We start from the raw sequence: 24,450 nt of genomic DNA, 5'->3' as shown, positions 1-24,450 counted from the left end.
GCTACAGGTGTTGGCTTAGTTGTGCCCAGGTTTTTCTATTAGAAGATTCTACATCATTCATCACATCATTTACTTTCTCTTCTTCTATACTTTAATAAACATGCTACAAATCACACCCCCGCAACTCAAACACGCACTTGAGAGAGAATTTATCTTCAAAGTGCTCAGAAACCACATTGAGGAAGAACGTATAAATACCTGTATACATACATCATATCCACTATATTTTGCTACATATACCAAAGTTTATTTCAATAAACCTGCTAAAAAAACCTTTTACAAAAATCTTGGTACTGAAAATAAGGTTATTTATACTACTTCTGAAGTTAAGTCAATGTTCTTTTACAGGCTTAGCTCTGCCACAAGAATAAAATATTGTGCAAATATAGTCTACACTGACATACATCCTCAGCAAACTTCAATAAACTTGAAAGGGGGTACAAATCCTAGAAGTTGTTCCTCAATAGATAATTTCATGGAGGATAGGTCCACCAATGTCTGTTAGTCAGGATGGGCAGAGACAGTGCCCCCACCCTGTTTGGTGGAAGCTGAGAATGGATGACAGGAGGGTGTATCACTTGATGATTATCTTTTCTGTTCATTCCTTTTGGGGCACCTGGCATTGGCCACTGTTGGAAGGTAGGATACTGAGATAGATGGACCTTTGGTCTGACACAGTATGTCTGCTCTTATGTTCTTACATGGTCAGATCAAAATGCTAATGTGTTGATCCATTTCATTTTCTAGAAATGAACACCCAGAATAGATGGGTGTAGCCAGACAGGAACCCCCCCTGCAACATCCATCTTGCTTGCCCCTTTTAGGTGCCTCAAAGCGCACAGGGCACCCAAAGCAATAAAATCAGCATAGTCTTTGAAGCCTTGACAGAAGGCCCGGATATGCTGGCTGCTGTGACCCTGGATGGCTGTAAACAGAGAAACGCCAATTGTTGACCTGCAAAAGGCTGTGACAACTGCCCTTGGCTGGCACCTATATTGATACAATCATACAGCTGTCCCTGGAAGGGGAATCTCCCTCTGAGAAAAGAATGCCTAGTACTCCCAATTTAGTTCTCTCTCTTACAAGTGTAAATTATGTCGAAGCTCCCTTGTAAGAACTGGTGTCACAAAGACAAACCAGCACAATTTGGCACCACAGATAAGAAAGAGAATACGTGACCCCACGGGTAAAAGATGGGTCCAGCAGCACACTCACTCTGAGCATCAATCTACCATCTACTTGCTGGTTGGGTTAGGTGATTGCCTCCCAAGGTCCACATGGGGACGCCTAGCCTCATATTCGTCTTTCCTGGGGAATTGAGGGACCGATCCTGACCTAACATGCTGGAATCAAGGGATGTAGAAGGGGGGTAAAAATTGTACCTGTATGTGTCCTTTTGTTTTAGTGCATGCATAGAATAGAGCTCTTTAAAGATTAAGCTGTCACCTGGTACCATTATTTTCTATCTTCCTTTTTCCCTTGTAACTATTTTAAGATCTGTATTTGCTAGCAGTTAAGAAGTAGAACAATAGCCACTGTACCACGTGCTTTAGAAACCTCTTTAATAAACCTGTAACTGTTTAAGCTTTAACCCGACTCCTCCTGTTGCTGTAACAGAACCAGACACAATCAAAAGAACTTCAGCCAGTCATAGGGGCAGACACAGGCAGAGCTGGGCGTTTGGATCGTGTTGCCTCCAGGGGACAGATCTGTGGGGCACCTGTCAGCCTTCCCTAGGCTGCCCGCTGCGAAGGGACTGTGTGTCCTAGCAGTTAAAGTCTCAGGTGTAATAAGCTCTCCCTGCAAACTTTGGGGCACCCATCAGCCTTCCTTAGGCTGCCTGCTGCGAAGGGACCCCGGTCCTAGCAGTTGAAGACTCGGGTGTATAACACACACACACACTACACGCTGCCCTGACCATTGGCTGACAATGGGTAAAACAAATGTCTGAGGAGAATTTATTAATTTAGTTCACACAGGCTACATATTTAACAAATGTCTCCATCACTCACAAATTCAATAAACTCTCAGCATTCTGTGTAGAGCCCAAGAATAGCAGTTACTGCTCTCTATTATAACAAATCTCTAGGGTGAAATACTGTTAATTGATCAGTGTGAAATACCAATCATTTCAGTGCTGCTGTAAATTAAAAAAAAATATTTTGCACTTGCGCTGCAGTGAGGGTATTCATAACTCTTACAACATGGCCAGGAATTGGGGGACTCATTTGATTGGTCAATTCTAACGTCAAGTCCTGCATGTAAATCATACATTCAGGTTGTAATTTACTAGTCAGCATGCCAAGTGGGCAATAAAAAGGCAAGGGAAAAAAAGAAAATCTTTAACACTATTCCCTTTTGTTGTGTGGTGGTGTCTTATTTCAGCAGAGTACAAATACACTATGGACTTTAGGTACATCTGTAGTATCTTCAAAGACTCTATTATAGCCACAGGTTAGCTGACTTATTGGTGGGCTTGCTCTTTGAAGTCCTGCAGCCTAGGGCAGATGTCAGTGTGTTCACAAGAGACTGCTCTATTAAAAGACAGGTATACTGCTTAACTCCAAGTTCTGAAGACATTGCACTTCTGGGAAACCATTCTTACTTCCAGCACTGGTGCAGTGTTAGTCACAGTGGCTGAAAATCACCCATTGCCTAAGTAGAGGCAGGCTGGGAAGAAACCTGGCATGGTCTAGTGGCTTGATGGTCACTGATGAAACAAGACTAGTGGCTTCTAGTCTTGGCTCTTGCATCTAACTTACTTTGTGGCCTGAGGCAACCACTGTAAGCTAGCATTTCCAGCAGCATAAATTTAAGGCTGTGTCTACATTGGCACGATCTTGCACCAAAGCAGCCGCTTTTGCACAAAAACATGCTTCCTGTCTACACTGGCGGGGAGTTCTTGCACAAAAACAGTGACATTCTAACGTGTGAAATCAGTGCTTCTTGCACAAGAACTGTGATGCTCCCACTCAGGAATAAGCCCTCTTGAGCAACTGTTCTTGTGCAAGAGGCCAGTGTAGACAGGCAACATGAATTTCTTGCGTAAGAAAGCTCGATGGCTAAAATGGCCATCGGAGTTTGCTTGTGCAAGAGAGCGTCTACACTGGCACGGATGCTCTTGCGCAAAAGCACATCTCTTGTGCAAAGGCATATGCCAGCGTAGACTCTCTCTTGCACAAATACTTTAACGTAAGAACTCTTGCTTTAAAGAGTATTTGCGCAAGATCATGCCGATGTAGACATAGCCCTTGTGTGTGGCTTCACTTCTCTCCATTCCCACCAGAGCAGAATATGCAGAGTGGCCATTAAAGTACCAGTGTTCTGCATCATGATGATCACAGTTATGCTAAATGTGCTCTCTTGTGCTACATCTCTGGACAAATATGCTGGAGCCTCTTGCGTAAGTTTACTATTTAAGCAATATATTTTAAAAAAGCCAAATATTCAAGAGGATTGTTGTCTTGTGTGTCTAAAAGGGCTCCTGAAATCTACCCTGAGCACATACAGCCATTAGTGATGAGTCCTGCATTTTTGGTAGTGGCAGGCCAAGTTTGGCCTTAATCTTGGATTCTCATCTCCTGAAATGGTTTGCTGTGACACACAGTTCCCATGGTGCCAACCAGAGCAAAGCGTTTGAAGAGCATCATTTGTAACTTCGGACACTGGGATCTGGCCATCCTGACCTTCTTGTTTAGGACAGGTATTTCAGTTGGATTGCACAACTAACTGCTGTTCCTGGTTCCAAAAACTAGCAGCTGCATCTCTCAATCACATATCAAAACTCTTGGGAAGGGACCAGGGAGAAAGAACTCCCAGACATCTTTCAGTTAGGGGGCTAGGGGCTATGTTTTGGTCTGCTCTTAGCATCAGACATGTTTCTTGCTCTCAGCTGTGTGGAGGCTCTGGGATCACTAGAAGGGCTATACACAGTGGCTCCTCTCTTTCTGGTTTTTTGATCTGAGGAAGTGGGTCTGGCCCACGAAAGCTCATCATCTAATAAACCATCTTGTTAGTCTTTAAAGTGCTACATAGTCCTGCATTTTGCTTCAGCTACCCCAGACTAACACGGCTACATTTCTATCACTATTCCTCTCTTTCTGAGGCTCCTCTGCTTGGGAATGCAGCTCCAGTGAACACTCTCCAAGGAGTGGAGGGCATTGTCAGTGCTGATGAGCATATGCCTTGTGTACCATTGCTTCTGTGAAAATGTGAGCAGGTGAGCCAGATGCTGGAATCTGGCAGTTTGATTTCCCCCATTGCCCATTAGGGTATATTAATATTATGGTTTTTGGCAGCTGAAGCACCCAGCATGCAAACCTCTTGCTAAATCAAATCCAAACGCAAATTCAAATTGAAAGAACAGTGACACAGCAGTTGATTTTACCCCTTAACTGTTCACAAACATGCAGAGAGTGTAGTGTTGGAGAGAGAACAGAGCTTGGCCTGCTGCCACTGCTTTTCCAGCATTGCTGGCTTCTTATGTTGTTTCAGCCAAGCAAAGCAACATAAGAGTTTATTTCCTGCTATATCCAACCCCATTGGCCCACTAGTTCAATATCATCACCTACATTCTCTTCAAAGGAAAATGCCCATAACTATCTATTACCTTAGTTATTATAGTGGCTGAGTACCTCACAACAGCCTCTGAGAGACAGGGAAATGTTAGGATTGCCAGTTTACATACAGGGAATGGGGGCACAGAGAGACAAGGGGCCCAATTTTTAAAGATTAGGCACCAGCCTATGTTTGGAAAGGTAGCCCAGGTCTCACACACAGGCTGTGACAGAAAAGGAACTCAGGTCTCATCTTAACTGCTAGATTATTCTTTCACTCTGGAGAAATGCATAACAACCTGCATGTAGAGAAAGTGTATCCCTAACCCCTGGCCTACAGGGGCTGGCTTTTGCCTTGGTGGTGGGTTTACACCTCCCCCTGGCTCTCCTGGAGATTAGGTGCTGTCCTCTCCTCCACAATCTCTCTACCCATCTTCTCTGCTTACAGCCAGTCTCAGAGTAGCAGCTTCTGGTTCATGGGTTGGCCCTCCAGTCAGGTCACAAAGGCCCTTTCCTCCAGGGAAATCATAGTCCTTCCAGACTAGCTATCTAGCTGACTTCTCCAACACCCTGTGCCACAACCCAGTGACTGGCAGGAGAACCTAGACTTGCTCTCTACATGGGATTCTGCCCGGTTCCCTATAACATGCATCAAAGGTCTGTACTGCCCTAGCCCTTGTTGCTGTTTCCCTGAGCTGCTTGGCTTCTTGCCCTCTTTTAGGTTTACCAGTCTAATCTCCTGTCTCCTGGGTGTGAGTGCAGCTACAGCCTTCACTTCTGGGCTTTATACTGTTCTTGCCCAACCAAGCCTGCTTCTAATTAGTGGCCTCTTTGTAGACCACATCTCTCCCCTGTGTGCAGCTTAAGTGGTAGTTAGGCCTACCTGGTGGGAAGGGTTAGTGTGGGGAATACACATAATACCTTCTTGCAAGTACGTTCATTTTGCTTATAAATGTATTATCAATGTAGTGTTTAATCCTTGTTTAATTCTACTAAGTTGTTGCCATGAGCTCCACAGGCTGATATTATTCATAATATGATTCCAATAATAATAACAAAAAGGATCCTGGCTTTCATTTGTAAATCAGGATTTTTATTATGGAATCTGTTTTGAAACATTAATTATATCACCTGGTAATTTTATGACCTGTGTTCCTTCAAATTAAACAAAAATAATAGGTACATATATTTGCTCCATGTAAATACAGTTCTCAAATATGCACTATGAAAAAAAATTAAACTAAGGAAACAGAAGATTTAGGGAAAAGTAATAAAATGATTATGCTTTTGTTTTTCTTTGAGCCATCAGGCATGACTACTTCTAAGGTGGGATTAGAGTAACAGAAGAACCTGTGTCTGTTTGCTCAGCGTGAATGTAAAGAAATTGTGTGATCTTCTTAATTCACTGTTTAGAAGATGAGGCTAAAAGCTGAAGTTATGTCAGTGTAGGAATTATTAAACATTAAGGAGTCATTTCTCCTATCGGTGCTCAGGGGATTTCAGTAATGTCTGTGGATTATGCACCCTTTGCATCAGGTTTCCTGCTAATCCAGTAGTTGAGCAGCAGAGATTGCTTCAGTTCATGACTTCCCAAAGACTTGCTGCTTTTTGTCTATACAAGAAGTCAGTTAGCAGTAATATTAATCAGAAGGAGTGGAAGTCATTCAGTCCTGCATGCATGTCTACACTATAGTGGCACAGCTTCAGCACTGCATCTGTGCCACTGTAGCAGTGCTGGGGAGACACTTCCCGCACCGATGGAAAGGGGTTTTCTGCCAATGTGGATAATCTGCTTCTGTGAGTAGTTACGCTGGTGGAAGAATTCTACAATGAGGGTTAGATCAATCAAATTCTGTTCCATTGGGCATAACTCCACAGTGACTTCCAGTAGGGAATCAAATCTCACGATTATCTTTGAAAGAAAGAAAGAAAGAAAGAAAGAAAGAAAGAAAGAAAGAAAGAAAGAAAGAAAGAAAGAAAGAAAGAATTCCTAGGCAGAAGTAAAAGTTATTCTTTTATAGCCTGGTTTGGGGGAGAAGAATTGTCTTTTCTTTGTGTTGTACAAACTCTAGCACTGTGAGGTCTTTGTCCTTAATTGGCGCCTTTAGCTGCTACCATACTACACAGTAGCATGACTATCAATAATGAGATTTCTACAGAGCCTCTCTCTCCACTCTTAACACAGATGGGTGTGTTCAGGATGGACAGATCTTTAAATGTGCTTGTGTAATTTGTGCCTTCCACATTCACATCTGATTCACCGACAGTCTTTTGACTGTTCCCACAACCATCTGTTCACATGGCATGCTGCCTACTCAGCAACTGACCGTACCCTTGCCCTTGGGTACATGGTGGCAGGCAATGATGAGCTTAGAAAAGGACAGGTTGCATAATACTACAAGAGAACTATCCGGCAGGGATTCCCTTCCCTGTGCCGTAGGAATGAGTATATGTGGCAGCTCCTATTCTCCTAGCCTCTTTTTAGTCTCTGCTGGTGATGTGAGAAGGTACGGAAGGTGGGTCTTTCATTTCCACCTGAGGACACTGAAGTCCTTAACCATTCTCTTCTCAGGGGCACTATCTCAATATTAACCTCTGTTTCTAGGAAGAGCCTGCTCCTGCCCTCCTTGAATCCAACAGCTAAGCTGAAATAGATCCAGGGCCGATTTATCCATTAGGCACAGTAGGCACAGTGCCTAGGCCCACGATACTTTTAGGGGCCCACGAAAATGTTTTAATTTCTTTTAAAATCAGAAGGAAAAAAAGAACTTTTAGGGTCGAAGAAAATATTTTAATTTTTTTCTCACATCAGAAAAAAATGAAACTTTTAGGGCCCACAAAAATCTATTTAATTTTGCCTAAAACAGAAAATAAATAAAATGTTGAAGTATTTAAAGTTATATCAAAAATAATGTTTAATATTTTTTTTTTATGGAGGAAGGGGCCCACGAAGGCAAAAGTGCCTAGGGCCCACAAAAGTCATAATGCGGCCATGCATAGATCCCCACGGAAACTACACTGGCCATTGTGAGCAAAGCACTGAGATGATGTACTTGCAAAGGCTGGTGTTGCACAGGAGGCCAGATGCTGCATTTTGGACTGACTGGTATATTTGTTTCCTTATGGCGGCTGGTGCCAGTATTCAAGTACCCTCATACCAAACTTGGAGATGCAAATTGCTTCGATGCGAAGGAGGCTGCCCTATAGATCTAGTCCAAATTAAACAAGAAATGGTACGTGACATCATGAAGATTTTCTTTCATGTATTCATGCAGGTCATTTTTCACCAAGTTGTGTGTGAAGAGAAGTAGTGAGCACTGGTTCTTTGTTTTTAAGGAGGGTTAGAACAGAGAGACTTATTTGAAGCAGACACCCTCAGAGGAAAGCATAGGGACAGGTCCAATCCAACACAATGTTAATTAAACTAAATACAGGACTATGTAGCACTTTAAAGACTAACAAGATGGTTTATTAGATGATGAGCTTTCGTGGGCCAGACCCATCTTGTTAGTCTTTAAAGTGCTACATAGTCCTGTATTTTGTTTCAGCTACACCAGACTAACACGGCTACATTTCTATCACTATTCTTAATTAAACTAGAGATTCAGGTAGCCAAAGTTCATCTTCTCTCATATATAGAGATATACATTTGTGACTTGGCTCCTGGGGTAGCTTTTTGTAACTTTTTGTAAGGATTTATTTCAGCGAATGTTTATTGCAATTTTTTATTACAGCTAACAAAAGCTGGTCAAATACTTGAATAAATCTTTACCTCCTATGATTATGATAAACTTTTCATGAACAGATAGTGATTTACACTCTGTAATGGAATCCTCGCTTCTGTATATAGTCCTTGGTCAATAGCTTGACCAGAAGCCATTCATTGCAAGTATCCTGACTGGGATATTTTAAAGTGCTCAGCGTTGGCCTAATTCTGCTCCCAATCAAGTCAGTGGCAGTTTTCCCCGTGACTTCTGTGAGAGTAGAATTATGCCAGTATGACCTCTATCATCTTGACCAGTGGTCTTTTTGAGTATAAGATCACTTTTTTTAATTTAAGTGCAATCCAAGATCTACCTCAAATATAAATACCCTTGCCCCACCTCCTTCCTGCCCCTTTTCCAAGGCCCCACCCCTGCTCACTCCATCCTCCGTCTCTTGCCCATCCTCACTCACTTTCACCAGGCTGGGGCAGAGGTTGGGGTTCAGACTCTGGTCTTGGATTAAGGGATTTGGAGTGCGAGGGGCTCTGAGCTGCTCTTAAGGCAGGCAGCTGGGGTGCCGGAGGGGGTTCTAGGTGCAGGCTTTGGGAGGGCATTTGGATGCAGGGGTGCTCCGGGCTAGGGCAGGGGCTTGGGGTTCAGGAGGGGGTTCATGACTGGGGTAGGAGTTTGGGATGTGCGCTCCAGCTGGGCACTGCTGGTGGCTCCTGGTTGGTGATGCAGTGAGAATAAGGCAGGCTCATCCCTGCCCTGGCCCTGGGCCACTCCCAAAAGCAGCCAGCATGCTCCATCTCCAGTCCTGTTGTGCCCCCTCTCTGCTCTGATACAGTGGGAAGGGTCACCATGACATCAGCACCCCTCCTCTCCCTCTCCTGCCCTGCACAAGAAGCAGGAGGCTCCCTGAGGGAGGGGCATCTCCAAGGTAAAGGGCAGGAAATGAGCAGCTGTGGGGGGAAAGGGAAGCTGAAGTACCAGCACTTGACAGCCTCTTGGCCAAACCAGTCAGGATCACCTGTCAGAGACTCCAAGCTCTACCAGTAGATCCCGAGCTACTGGTTGGTGACCACTGATCTTGACTGACCATCACCAATGATTGAATGGGCACCTCCAGAGCCAAAAGCATAAACCTGTACAGTTTGAGTTAAAGCATTTGTCAAAGCTATATCTACACTTGTTACCATATAGATAGTATATGTTCTCCCCTTGAATCAGAGAATTGTGTCCAACTAGTATTTATAGTAGCCAATGTTTTATATTGATCATTTTGGGTTCTTAATATTCAGAAGCTGCATGCATTTTTATTGACAGTCAGTACCAAATCTAACTAGATCAGCACTCTGATTATTTAATTAATTAAGGGTCAATGCTTGAGCATTAGGGTAATTGGAATTCTCAGTATTATGCTGTGAACTACGGTAAATTGTCATGCACAGAAGTCCTGCTCACCTGACATATGTGAGTAATCCCATTGAAAGTAACAGAACTACTTGTATGTTGCATTTTCCCCTAAAGGCATACTGGTTTGATGGCATATTTAGGGTTCTGCCTTTACTGAAGGTCATATTAGCTGAGTTTTTGTCTCTGTTTCATATTAATATTCAGTTACAGTGGCATTTTCGTTTCAAGGTCACCCAATATCACTACAAACCTTGATTCTGTACTCCATGCTCAGGCAAAACCCTCATCGAAATGAATCCTTAAGGAGTGTAGGATCAGCCTCTTGATATAGCTTGCTTGTCTTCAGGATCGAGTTGAGCCCTGCTTATTTGTATGATATCTCTGCTCCACTTCTCCATTACTGTTCCTGAATGATTCCAAGAATAGTATTAAGACTGAAGCCAAACAAACATAAAATAATACAAATAATAAATTCAATGCTTCTCTGAGTTTCTCCTCACACTGGCTGAAATGCAATTCACTGTCTCCAAGAAAGTTAAAATAGCTTTTATAGTAATCACAAGTGTATGCTCTGGGTGCAGTTTTTACCTCCCAGCACCAGTCTTGCCTTTCATACTTGAGTGGGGATCAACCCCAGAGAGGGCAGGGAGATTTTAATAACTAGGAGTAGCTTTAAAATCTACCATGCATCCCATCATAATGATCGAGGAGAGGATAATTTGCACAATCCCTGCCAACGCTGCCCATGCCCTTTCATTAAATAGTTTTGTCTGCTTCTGGAGTGCAACCATTTTGCATTCCTATAACCTCTGCTTGATCCCATCACCTCAACTATTGATCAAGATCTATGATGTACCATGAGCTGAATCTGTAAGCTTTACTTAAATGCATAGCCTGATAGAGTCACATATTTATTGTTAAAAGCTAAGTGCAACCATTCTAATCATGCAGTCTAGTGATTCTCAGTATCTTTCAGAGTCTGACCTCCTATTTCAAGAGAAAAAAATGTTTTGGCACCTCTCCCCAGCATCCCATTTAGCTATAAAGTAAGGGGGGGTGGTTCCAACCCCTCATTTGAAAACACCCACTGTCTAGCCTGATCTCCTGTCCAATACAGATACCTGATAATCAGGCCTAGATGCCAACCACACAATATAAGAAGAATCATAGAACTGGAAGGAACCTCAAGAGGTCATCAAGTCTAGTCCCCTGCACTCGTGGCAGGACCAAGGACCAAGGACCATCCCTGACAGGACTTTGTCTAGCTTGCTCTTAAAAATATCCATGATGGAGATTAAATAACCCCCTTAGGCAATTTATTCCAGTGCTTTACCACCCTGTCACTTAGGAAGTTTTTCTTAATGTTCAACCTAAACTGCCCATGCTACAATTTAAGTCTATTGCTTCTTGTCCTATCCTCAGAGGCTAAGGAGAATATTTTTCTTCTTCCTCCATCTAATAACCTATTTGGTATTTGAAAACTGTTCTCATGTCTGTTGTCTTCTCTTTTCCAGATTAAATGAATCTTCCCTCATAGGTCATGTTTTCTAAATCTTTAATCATGTCTGTTGCTCTTCTCTGGACTAAGGAAATAAGGGTATGTCTACACTACAAAGTTAATTCAAACTAACGGACGTTAGTTCGAACTAACTTTAATAGGCGCTACACTAGCGCTCCGCTAGTTCGAATTTAATTCGAACTAGCGGAGCGCTTAGTTCGAACTAGGAAAACCTCATTTTACGAGGATTAAGCCTAGTTCGAACTAGCTAGTTCAAATTAAGGGGTGTGTAGCCCCTTAACTCGAACTAGTGGGAGGCTAGCCCTCCCCAGGTTTCCCTGGTGGCCACTCTAGCCAACACCAGGGAAACTCTTCTGCCCCGCTCCCGGCCCCGGACCCCTTAAAGGGGCACGGGCTGGCTACGGTGCCCATGCCAGGTGCAAGCCTGCCAGCACCCAGCCAGCAGACCCTGCACCTGGCATGGATCGAGCCACCCACCCGATGCCCCCCAACCCTCCCCCTCTTCCCAGGACCAGGCTGGCAGCTCCCGGGAGCTTGCCCAGGACCACAAGAGGCAGGCACCCGCCTAGGCTAGTGCGGACATTGTGGACCTCGTCCACGACCTCCGCACTAGGCACAGGAAAGTGGCCGTCTAGGGCAGGAGAGCTTCCAGCCTGGCCACCCAGGAGCAGGTGTGCAAGAGAATCAACGGGGTCCACTGAGACCCCCGACCCTGAGCCCTGAGCTTACAATGACAGTCCTGGGTCAGACCAAAGGTCCATCTAGCCCAGTAGCCTGTCTGCCGACAGCGGCCAACCCTAGGGACCCTGGAGGGGATGGACCGAAGACAGTGACCAAGCCATTTGTCTCGTGCTATCCCTCTCCAGCCTTCCACAAACCTTGGGCAGGGACACCACTCCTACCCCCGGCTAATAGCACTCCATGGACTCAACCTCGATGACTTGATCTCACTTCCCTTTAAACTCTGTTCTAGTTCTAGCCTTCACAGCCTCCTGCAGCAAGGAGTTCCACAGGTTGACTCTTTGCTTTGTGAAGAACAACTTTCTGTTACTAGTTTGAAGCCTGCTACCCATTCCTTTCCTTTGGTGTCCTCTAGTCATTCCTTATGGGAACTAATGAAGAACTTTTCTTGATGCACCCTCTCCACCCAACTCCTTCTTTTAGAGACCTCTATCCTGTCCCCCCTCCGTCTCCTCTTTTCTAAGCTGAAAAGTCCCAGTCTCTTTAGCCTCTCTTCATATGGGACCTGTTCCCAACCCCTGATCATTTTAGTTACCCTCCCCTCTCCCACCCCCTCTCTTCCCCTCTCCCACCTCCTTTTCCCAGTCTCCCCCAGTTTTGTTCAATAAAGACAGATTCCATTTTTGAACACAATTGTCCTTTATTTTGTACATCAAGAAGAGGGGCTAGGGAAGGGTAAGTGAAAGGAGGTGAGGGAGGAATGGGGTACGCACCCCCGATGGGGAGGACTGGGCTGGTTCTGTGGGCTTCTGGGGGTGGAAGCTCTCCTGCAGCCCCCCAATTGTCCCCTCTCCCCAGATGGCAGCCTGCGGCAAGTGCAGCCGGGCTGATGGCCGAGTGCTGTGATGTGCCCAGTGTGGGCACTCAGGACACTCCAAGCCAGGACTGCTTTGCAAGCGGGACACCCCTGAGAACTGTCTGTCCGGGGTGGGGGTCGGGACCCTTTAAGCACAGCCCTCGGCTAGCCTGAGACAGCAGCTCCACACTCTAAGTCCTAATCTGATGCCCTGCAGGCACTGCTTCCGGCCATCCTTAACCTCAGTTCAGGGTCCACTTAATGTGGACATGCTAGTTCGAATTAGCAAAACGCTAATTCGAACTAGTTTTTTAGTCTGGATCCGTTAGTTCGAATTAGCTTAGTTCGAATTAACTAATTCGAACTAAGTTAGTTCAAATTAACGTTGTAGTGTAGACGTACCCTAAGGGAGTAGTCCACTAGTCAACTACCTAATAAGCCTGTGCTTATTGGGTAGTCGAGTCAATTACTTGCTTCCCACCCCCCTTGCTGCCTCTGTGTCAGAGGTAGCAAGGGTGGGGGGAAGCAGGAGTTGGTGTTGGGGGGAGCCATCTTAAAATCTCCCCACAGAACGGGGGAATAGGGAAGGCAGAGGCGCAGTGTTCCTAGAGTTGGTGTGAGTTGGGACTGTTCAGTAACTAGGAGTAACTATTCAGTGACTGTTCAGTCCTTGCTCACGCCATCCCCGGGAGCTGACCCCAAATGAGCCTCTGCAGTTTAAATGTAGTAGGAGCCAGACTGCATGCATGCCTGGCTCCTATTACATTTAAACTGCAAAGCCGCAGCAGGGGTAGTGAGCACCATCCCCTTATTGACTAATTTGAATAGTCAATGGAAATTCCATCAACTTCTTGATTAGCTAATTAATCACAGCTTAACATCCCTACTCTGGACATTCTCCAGTTTGTCCAAATGTTTCCTGAAATGTGGTGCCCAGAACTAGACACAGTACTCCAGCTGAGGCAGAAGAATTACTTCTCATGTCTTGCTTACAAAACTCCGGTTAATATACCCAGAGTTATGTTTGCTTTTTTTTTGCAGCAGCAGTGTCACACAGCTAATTTTTTTTCACAAATATCAATGAATTAAGCCATTTATAGTATTTCACAAGAAAACTGAGGCACAAAGAAGTCATGCCACTTGCCAAGATCATACAGTAAGTCTTGAGATAGTCTGAGAATAGAAGCCAGTTCTACCAGACTTCCTAGCTCTCAGTCCCATGCCTTAGCCGCAAAACTAATTTTTCTACCCTCCTATAAAAATCAATGGCAGAATGTAGCCCATAGAATCCCTTTGTATGATAAATCGCCCTTCACTTTACAGGGTACAGAACTGATACTTCTGCTCTCATGCTTCAGATATTTCCTTAGAAAGAAAATTGTTTCTGTCTGTTCTAAGTTGTTTGGTTTAAGCTCTGGAAACAGATAGATCTATTTACATGGAAGTAAATTTCCTTTTTATTCCTAGCTGCATCCATAATCTTGTCATCTACTATGGATGAAGCAAAGTTCACATGATGTGCTGCCAAAGACAAGTTTATGATTATTTCCTTAGAATTTCCTATTTATTTGTGGGCTAGATTATCTCATTTTAAATAATACCCTTGATATTTCCCATTGTTTGTCAGGAATATCCAATGTCACTGCAATTCGAAATGTTCATTCTGAATTAATACTCAAGCCACTGGAAATGCTTTTCAGTCTAGTACTTATTAGTGTTCTTCTCAAACCTCATTCATAGTCCCAGAACTTTCCAAGGGAATGTCTGAGAGCCTGTAGGATGGCCACATTTCCTGTAAAAGTAGAGTGGACAAATCATAGAATCATAGAATGCTAGGACGGGAAGGGACCTCGAGAGGTCATCGAGTCCAGTCCCCTGCCCTCATGGCAGGACCAAATACTGTCTAGACCATCCCTGATAGACATTTATCTAACCTACTCTTAAATATCTCCACAGATGGAGATTCCACAACCTCCCTGGGCAATTTATTCCAGTGTTTGACCACCCTGACAGTTAGGAACTTTTTCCTAATGTCCAACCTAAACCTCCCTTGCTGCAGTTTAAGCCCATTGCTTCTTGTTCGATCCTCAGAGCCCAAGATGAACAAGTTTTCTCCCTCCTCCTTATGACACCCTTTTAGATATCTGAAAACTGCTATCATGTCCCCCCTCAATCTTCTCTTTTCTAAACTAAACAAACCCAATTCCTTCAGCCTTCCCTCTTAGGTCATGTTCTCTAAACCTTTAATCATTCTTGTCGCTCTTCTCTGTACCCTTTCCAATTTCTCCACATCATTCTTGAAATGCGGGGCCCAGAACTGGACACAATACTCCAATTGAGGCCTAACCAGCACAGAGTAGAGCGGAAGAATGACTTCTCATGTCTTGCTCACAACACACCTGTTAATACGTCCCAGAATCATGTTTGCTTTCTTTGCAACAGCATCACACTGCTCACTCATATTTAACTTGTGGTCCACTATAACCCGTAGATCCCTTTCTGCCGTTCTCCTTCCCAGACTGTCGCTTCCCATTCTCTATGTATGAAACTGATTGTTCCTTCCTAAGTGGAGCACTTTGCATTTGTCTTTATTAAACTTCATCCTGTTTACCTCTGACCATTTCTCCAATTTGTCCAGGTCATTTTGAATTATGATCCTATCCTCCAGAGCAGTCGCAACCCCTCCCAGCTTGGTATCATCTGCAAACTTAATGAGTGTACTTTCTATACCAATATCTAAATTGTTGATGAAGATATTGAACAGAGCTGGTCCCAAAACAGACCTCTGCGGAACCCCACTTGTTATGCCTTTCCAGCAGGATTGTGAACCGTTAATAACTCCTCTCTGAGTATGGTTATCCAGCCAGTTATGCACCCACCTTATAGTAGCCCCATCTAAGTTGTCCCATGTAGGGCTTCATTAGCCAGGGGAGCAAGGAGTAGGCTGTGTCACCCACAATGCAGATAGGCATATCCCATGTCCCCTAACATCCCGATGGTTTGGTTAGGGAAAAATATTCCAGCATGCATCTTCTGGAAGAGGCTGGAGTTCCTGAACACGTGGGCATCAAGTACCTTCCCTGACCACTTGACATAAATGTCTGTGAACCAGCCCTGGTGGTCCATGAGGCCTACAGGACCATGGAAAAGTACCCCTTTCTATTGATGAAGACCGAGGCACAGTGGTCAGGGGCCAGGATAGGGATGTGAGTACCCTCAATGCTCCCCTCTGCAGTTGGGGAAGACCATAGCAGCAAAAGCCAGCAAAGATGGGGTGTATGTCAATGAGGGTGATGACCCTGTGCAGCAGAATGGCTTTGATGGCCTTCACCACCTGTAGAATCATAGAAACATAGAATCACAGGGTTGCAAGAGCCCTCTGAAGGTCTCCAAGTCCAAGCTTTTTCCCACATCAGGAGCAACCCCAACTAAACCATCCTAGCCAGGGCTTTGTGAAGCCGGGACTGAAAAACCTCTAGGGATGGAGATTCCACACTCCCTCCCAGGTAACCCATTCCAGTAGTTCACTACACTCCTAGGACAATAGCAAGATAGTCATAACTGCATGAGCACGGCCATGACAATCGATTTCCCCATGCTGAACTGGTTCCCGACAGAGCAGTAGCTGTCTGGCATGGCAAGCTTCCGAAGTGCAATGGCAACATGCTTCAGAAAGGGGATGACACGTTGCATGAGGGTGTCCTGTTGCCGGAGTGCTGGGGTGAACAACTCACAGAGCTCCGGGAAGGTGTCCTTTTCGCATGCAGAAGTTCTGGAGCAACTGCTGGTTGTCCCACTGCTCCATGACGATGTGGTCTTACCAGTCAGAACTGGTCTCCTAGCGCCGGGAGCAGCAGTGCACAGTGTACAGGGGAAGATGGAAAGGACTGTGGGGCATGAGGAACACCTGGGCTGGTCCTCGTGGTCCTTCAGTGCCACAGGGGCAGTCTGCATAAACTATACCGGGAGTTGCAGCAGGAGGTCTAGGAGCTAGTGAGTGCTTTTCAGCCAGTCCTGCTCCTTGATGGAAGTGCTGTGGCATCTGCAAGGGCAACCAGAGCATCCAGTGTGGTGTTTGCTGTCGCTTCTTGAGGTAGGCAATGGAGAAGAGTTTGAGACACGGTTGTCGAGAGGAGCCCCTTTAAGCACGAGCCTCAGATAGCCTCAGGAAGAAGCTATAGGAAGTGACTACTCTCCTCATGCCCTGCCAGGAGTGCTTCCAGGGGGCTTTAAATGCGATTCAGCCTCCAATCAGTGTGGGACGTGCTATTTCAATATAAATCTGTGCTATTTCAATGAGGATTTGTAGTGTGGACGTGCTATTTTGAAATAGCTCTTTTGGGAGTTATTATTTCAAAATAAGCTCTTTCAAAGCGCACAGTGTAGAAATAGCCTCAGAGTCTTCCCACTTTCTTAAGTGAATAGGATGGGGACCTGGGAGTAGAGCCGAACAAATAACTGACTATTTGTTGCAGTTAGCAAACGAGAAACTATTCTGTGCAGGCCTGAAAATGTTCAGAATTCATCAGCAAATCGGAGAAGTCCACTTCATGCGTGAGGGTGCACGCTTGCCTTTGTAACCTCCATCCCAGCGGTTAGGCCCTTGCTTTGAATCCCCACTCTGAAGCAAGGACATGACATCAGATTTCCCCACGGGTAGACGAGCATTCTTTAGCCACCAACCAGCGGACTGCTCCAGGGTGAGCTGCTCTCCCTTGCTCCTGTATTTGGAGCTATTCCACTTTCTACCAGTACGAAAATACTCTCCGAGCCAAAGGAAGAGTGACTAAAAATGGCTGGATCGCTTGACCACTAAGGGTATGTCTACACTGCCACCCTAGTTCGAACTAGGGTGGCTAATGTAGGCATTCAAAGTTGCAAATGAAGCCCGGGATTTAAATATCCAGGGCTTCATTTGCATCTTGCCGGGTACCGCCATTTTTAAATCCCCGTTAGTGCAGACTCCGTGCCTGTGGCTACACGCAGCACGGAGTAGGTAGTTCGAATTAGGCTCTCTAATTTGAACTACCGTTACTCCTTGTGGATTTCCCCCTTTCTTGTCAAAAAAGCCATTTCACTCTGTCAGGGTTTCACAAAAAAAAAAAAAAAAAAAAAAAAAAAAAGCTGCTGTAGCTTCCACTTTACAGAGAAGTAAATTGTCATGGTTTTTTCCATGTTTTCAGTTTTGGCTGTTACTTCCAACTTCTCTGTAGTGGTTAGCCTTGGGCCCTAAAAATCAGTCTCATTTACAGAGACATAAAAGCAGGTAATAAGGGGTACGTCTAGATTACATGCCTCTGCTGACAGAGGCATGTAAAATAGGCTACCCGACATAGTCAATGAAGCAGAGATTTAAATATCCCCGGCTTCATTAAAATAAAAATGGCCACCGCGCTGTGCCAGCTCAGCCGATCATCAGCACAGCGCGCAAGTCAAGAAGGGAAGCCTTTGTCAACCACTCCCTTATGCCTCAAGAAATGAGGATTACAGGAGTGGTTGACAAATGCTTCCCTTGTCGACGGATCCGCATCTTGACTCGCGTGCTGTGCTGACGATCGGCTGAGCCAGCACAGCATGGCGGCCATTTTTATTTTAATGAAGCAATGAATATTTAAAACCCCGCTTCATTGACTATGTCAGGTAGCCTATTGCAGAGGCATGTAATCTAGACATATCCAAGGTGTTACGGTCTTCAGGTGAAGCTGGCCAACTTTTGGCCATGTAGCAATAGCTCCATCTCCACTTGAAAAAACCCCCTGAAAATATCATTCCTTGGCCCAAATCTAGGGCTTAATTTGTGCTGGGGCTCACCAGGGTTAAGCTCTGAGACCTCTGTGCTTTACAGTTCATAAGCCAGACACTTCTGGGCTTGCTGTGTTAGTTAGGAAAGTTTTTTTTAAAAATTGCCTGCACTCCAGCACCTAATTGTTCCTCTTCGTTACAAATTAAGCACTGGCCAAACCCCATAGTCCTTTGCAACCACAAAGAGTTGTGGAATATAATTGGCCACAGAATAGTTGTTGGCCAGTCTGTGCTCTTTGATCCACAGTTTTAAAATATTGAAAATGAAATTCTAGGTGTCTAATTATCTGTTGGCCCCTACTGCAGCTATCACCTGTATCTTTCTTAATATCTGGGCGTTTATAGCAATGACTTATCTTTGTCGTATTTGGGCCCAATCCTTCCAGCCCTCCATGGACAGAATTCCAATTCATTGCTACAGGTGTTTTGGGTGTACAAAGAATGGCGGATCGGGCCATCTATTTGAAACAAAAAGTGGCAATAACTAAAGGGCTTGCATAGTCTTCCCTGTGCATGTGGGAGAACCAATGGCTGCAGAATTTCTGCACTTTCTCTGCACAAGGGAGGCAGTATTTTGAATAGTTGTATGGAAGGGTTGAGCACAGAAGTTTTCTCTGTAGGCTTAGTTCACAGGAGCTGGCCAGGGTGGGCAGAGATGGGATTGGGATGCTGCTCTAGTTACTATGTGCATCTTTCAAATCTTCCCAGCAACAAAAAGAAGTAGCCACCATACAGCAGCAATATGGCCTTGGGGGAAGGCTTCTTCCCCTTGTACATAACCCAGGCCTGCCTGGTGTAGCACTTTTAACTTAGATAGCTAAACATAGTCTAATAAATTGCTTCCGGCATAGAGAGGTTATTCAATGGCATATAGGGGATCACGTTTCAAAGCATCTCAAATGTCACTTCAGTCTCCAAATGCCATTAAAGTTATGCAAGGATGACAAAAACTTTAAAAATCACCCCTAAAAGTAAGAGCATGTAACTGAGTATGGCAAGGATAAATTTCACGTTGATTATAGGCTTCAAATGTACTTAAAACTTATAAATATATCAATAAAATATTGTGTTCAACTAATTTAAATATTGAGACTGGGGAAACTAAAGTGCAGTATTTTAGGAAAATGTGTATTTTTAAGTTTTTCATTGGAGAATTTGGGAAGGATTATCACAGAAAAACTAGGATCCCTGGTCCTGTAATTAGAGACATAATGTGAGTGCAAAGGGGGCTCAAGTTAAGAGGCCAAATTTTGGCTTAGCTAAAATCTCCAAATATTCATCATGCTGAGCATGCTCAAGTGTCTCATAGATCCTCGTATGGACCAGACTGTGCATATACCATCCCCATGGAATGACTAACCATGTGCCCACCAACCCCAAGGCAGGGGAGCCAACAGCCTTTCTAGGCCCTGGGCAAGGTGGACAGGGGGCTGGCTCCACACTCCCAGTTGCCCCCTTTGCCTACTCCATCGGCAGCCCCGGCTATAAGGGAAAAGCCCAACTTTCCCTATAATTAAGGGCCAAATTAATGGCCCATTTTGGTCAATTTCAGTTATAGGACTTTTTAAATGGTAAATTTCATGATTTCAGATATTGAAATGTGAAATATCGAGGTGTTGTAACTGTAGGGTTCTTGACCCAAAAAAGCGTTGTGTGCGGGTTGCAAGGTTGGGGGTTACATTAGTGCTACCCCTACCTCTGCGCAGCTGCTGGCAGCAGCGTTGTCTTCAGAGCTGGGCAGCTGGAGAGTGGTGGCCGCTGGCCAGGAATTGAGTTCTGAAGGTAGTGGTGACTGCCAGCAGCAGTGTGGAAGAACGGACAGCATGGTGTGATGTTGCCACCCTTACTTCTACCCTGCTGCTTTAGGGTATGTCTACACTACAGCACTAATGAGAACTAACTTAATCCGAATTAGTTAATTCAAACTAAGCTAATTCGAATTAGTGCATCTAGATCTAAAAGCTAATTCGAATTAGCATTTTGCTAATTTGAAATAGCATGTCCACATTGAGTGGGCCCCGAACCGAAGTTAAGGCTGGCCAGAACCAGTGCCGGCAGGGCATCAGGTTAGGACATAGAGTGTGGAGCTGCTGTATCAGGCTAGCTGAGGGCTGTGCTTAAAGGGACCTGACCCCCACCCCGGACAGACAGTTCTCAGGGTTCCCTGCTTGCTGGTCTACCTCGCTGAGGGACAGCAAAGCATTTGTGTCTCGGAGTGCTCTGCTTGCCCTCACCCGGGGTACCATGGCACTCTGCACCATGGAACCAGACCTGCCCCCGGGGACTCTGCTGCGTCTCGTGCACACGTTGCCGGCAGCCTGGCTGCACTGTCTGCAGGCTGCCATCCAGGAGCACCATCGAGGGGATGTCAGGATTCAAGGGGCCCTGCAGGAGAGCTTCCACCCTGAGGAGCGCTAATAATCTCCCTGGTCTGCCCCACTGGGGGCTTGTGCCCCATTCCTCCCTCTCCTCCTTCCACTTCCCTAGACCCCCCTTCCTGATGTCAAATAAAAGACACGTATTTTCAAAAATAACAACTCTCTTTATTTAACACAACTGGGAAGGGGGAATGAAACTGTGGGGAGATGGGGGAAAGGAGGCGGGATAGGGCAGGAGAGAGGGTGGGAAAGGGGAGGGGGAAATCTGGGAGGAGGGAGCTGGAAGGGGGAAGCAAGGGAGAGGGAGAGGGGAAACTCAGAGAGCAGGGGTAGGGGTCTCGTCAGGCCAACCGCCTCCCAGCATTGCGAGGGAGGGCGACCGTGCCCTGCACCGTCAGAGCCATTGTGCTTGTACAGAGGTCAGGATGTCTGGCTCTCCCTGGAACTGGGAGCTGCCCCAAGACCGCGCCCATGTCCCTGTGCCATGTATAGTGTGGCTGGAGCAGGGGGGAGATGTCTCCTGCCTCTGTGTAGAGGGGGCATGTGAAGGGAGAGCATCTTGCTGGGTCCCGCCCCGGGGTCGGGAGCATGTCAGGTCTCTTCACACACACATGTGCCTATTGGGCCACGGCCCCTGGGTGTCACGCAGCTGGAGCCACCTGCCCAAGGGTGGCATGGCACGGGCTCACACGTGCATAGGTGGCTGCATGATCCGTGGGAGGCATGGCCCATTCGCACGGTCCCTAGTCTCCCTCCCTGCCTCCCCCCCAGGCAGGGGAGAGTGCTAGCACTTACCTGGTATGGCCTCCCCGGATGACCCTGCCGACTCCGGTGCTGGAACTGCTTGCGGTGGCCTCTCCGGTGCTCCCGGGTCAGGGCCCTCCGGTCCCGGCTCGCTGCCTCCCTAGATGGCACGGACCGCCCCGCCCCCACAAGAGTCGGTCGAGGGCGGGGAAGTAGGGGCAGGTGGCAGCCCTTGCTGTGGCGCTGCCCCTGGTGGCCCTGGCATACGCCTGCCACAGCTGTTTCACTTTCACTTTCAGCTGTTTCACTGCTCTTGGGTGCACCTGTGTCCCTTTTGCGTCATGGTGGCCACTATGCAGCTGTAGACGGCCACATTCCTCCACCTAGTGTGGAGATCATGGAGGTTGTGGACCTGCCCCCAAACCTCAGTGAAGTCCATGACCTCCACACTAGTCCAGGAGGGCACGCGCCGTCTACGGCCCCTGGGTGCTGGGGGACTGGGTGGGGGACAGCTGGCTGTCACTGGCTCCCTGGCTCATCGTGGGGCCACTGGGTCAGGGGCAGAGACTGCTGGAAGGCCTGGATCTGGCACGTGCAGTCTGGCCAGAGTCTACCCCTTTAAGGACCCCAGGGCTGGGGGAGAGGAGAGGAGTTTTCTTGGTTTGGCCCAGAGTGGCCACCAGGGGGAACCTGGGAAGGGCCAGCCTCCAGCTAGTTCGAATTAAGTGGCTACACAGCCCTTAATTCGAACTGCTTAATTCGAACTAGGCGTTAGTCCTTGTAGAATGAGGTTTACCTAGTTCGAATTAAGCGCTCCGCTAGTTCGATTTAAATTCGAACTAGCGGTTTGTATGTATATACGCTATTAAAGTTAATTCGAACTAACGGCTGTTAGTTCGAATTAAGTTTGTAGTGTAGACATGCCCTTAGTTAGCAGACGCCACACTGGCCTCCCAGCTCTGAAAGCAGCAGTACAGAAGTAAGGGTAGCATGGGTATGGTATTGCCTCCCTTACTTCTGCACTGCTGCTGGCAGTCTGCTCTCCGGTAGCCCAACTCTAAAGGCAACAGAAGAGTGGCAATACTGTGACTCTCCTAAAACAACCTTGTGATCCCCTTGCAACTCCCTTTTGGGTCAAGACCCCCAGTTTGAGAAACACAGTCTCCTCCATGAAATCTGCATAGTGTAGGGTAAGCACACAAAAGGCCAGATTTCACTGGAGGACACCAGATTTCACGACCTGTGATGCATTTTGCATGGTCATGAATTTGGTAAGGCCCTACCTATAATGGCTGCTTCCAGCTACTCTGGGCCAGGCACTGGAACTGAGAGCAGGGAGTCTGTCTCTCCTGGGCTCTCAATGATCCCCCTGCTGCCACCCTAGGCATCATGGAGGAGGAAGCTTTCTGATTCTGCTGAGGGACACAATCCAGATGGCAGTGGGAGAGGGGAAGAAGGGATGAAGAGTGGGTCTGGAACTGGGAGACAGTGAGGGAAATAGGGTGTGTGCAGGGCAGGGGTAGGGAGTAGATGGGTGACTGGGAACCCCCTGGAGACACTGAGTTTGCACAAGGAGCTGGGGAGAGCAAGAGCCTGAGACTGTCTAGACAAGGAGCCCTACACAGAGCAGTAGGAGACTGTGATTAAATGAGGAGCTCAGGGAGACAGAGAAGAGAGAAGCAGGATGAGAATTATGGAGGAGGAACTGGGACTGGGGACAAGGAGCCAGGGGCAGGACAAAGGTAGTTTGGAGTGAATGTACCAAAAAGGGATCAAACTTGGGGGTAAATGGGCAGAAGAGTCTGTGCCCACTCCACACTTTTCCAGAGCCTGGAATGGAAGGCAAGGTTGCTGAGTCTCACCCTTCCTCTGCTGTCAGCAAATCTCTGCTGCGCCCATTGACTAAATGTCCCGTCCCTTTGTTATACTGGTCCACATAGCGGCTGACAGCCTAGAACTTCTATCGATTACACCTTTAGCTGAAGGGGCAGATGTCTGTGCACTGGATGGAAAGCTTCCAGCCCTGCTGATGAACCATATGGGTATCAACGATCTACATGATCGGCTTTATATTAATTTAGTTTGGCTTTTTATCAAGCAAGGAAATCACACATGCACACACAATGTTAAAAAAACATTGGCGTTGCAACGTGGAGTACTCAAAAGCTAGGGGAATGCCAAAATGAAGATTGCTTGCGCTGAAATATTTTGGCTGAAATTTTCCACCCAGAAATTCAGGTTGAAGCAAACAACTGGCATGTCAACCCAAATGGTTAAAGTTTGCCAAAGTTAAAAGCAACTGAAAAGGGGGCTTATAATGGGTTTTAATAACAGGCAGCACTATCAGCCCCAGCTATAGTGTTTGTGTAATACCACATCAAGGAGGCATTTTCAACCAGCTAAAATAGCCAGGGTGACCGCCTCTGTAGCCACCCAAAAGCCACCCAAAAGGCAACATCTTCAACTCCATCTCAACATACTTGCCTCCTTCCCTGTTGAACAAATATTGCTGCACTGCTTCATTAAAGTCAAACCAGGGAAGGCATCTGCAGACACACCCAGACAAGTTACCAAGCAAATTCAGAAAAGGGGGTTTCCTTACAGACAAGAGCCGTGTAATCAGAACTGACAGGATCGGACTAACAAGAAAGAAATAGTGACCCACATGAATTCCTCCAGTCTGGGGCATAATGTAGTCTTCATCTTTGTTGAAAATTCCCACTGATGTCATGTCACTTGGTACAAGTGTAGAAATATATGGCAGAGTATCTTTATCACATGGAAACAGTAGGGA

The sequence above is a fragment of the Pelodiscus sinensis genome, chromosome 2, assembly GCF_049634645.1.
Source record: "Pelodiscus sinensis isolate JC-2024 chromosome 2, ASM4963464v1, whole genome shotgun sequence".
Taxonomy (NCBI): Eukaryota; Metazoa; Chordata; order Testudines; family Trionychidae; genus Pelodiscus; species Pelodiscus sinensis.
This window is presented reverse-complemented; position numbering follows the sequence as displayed.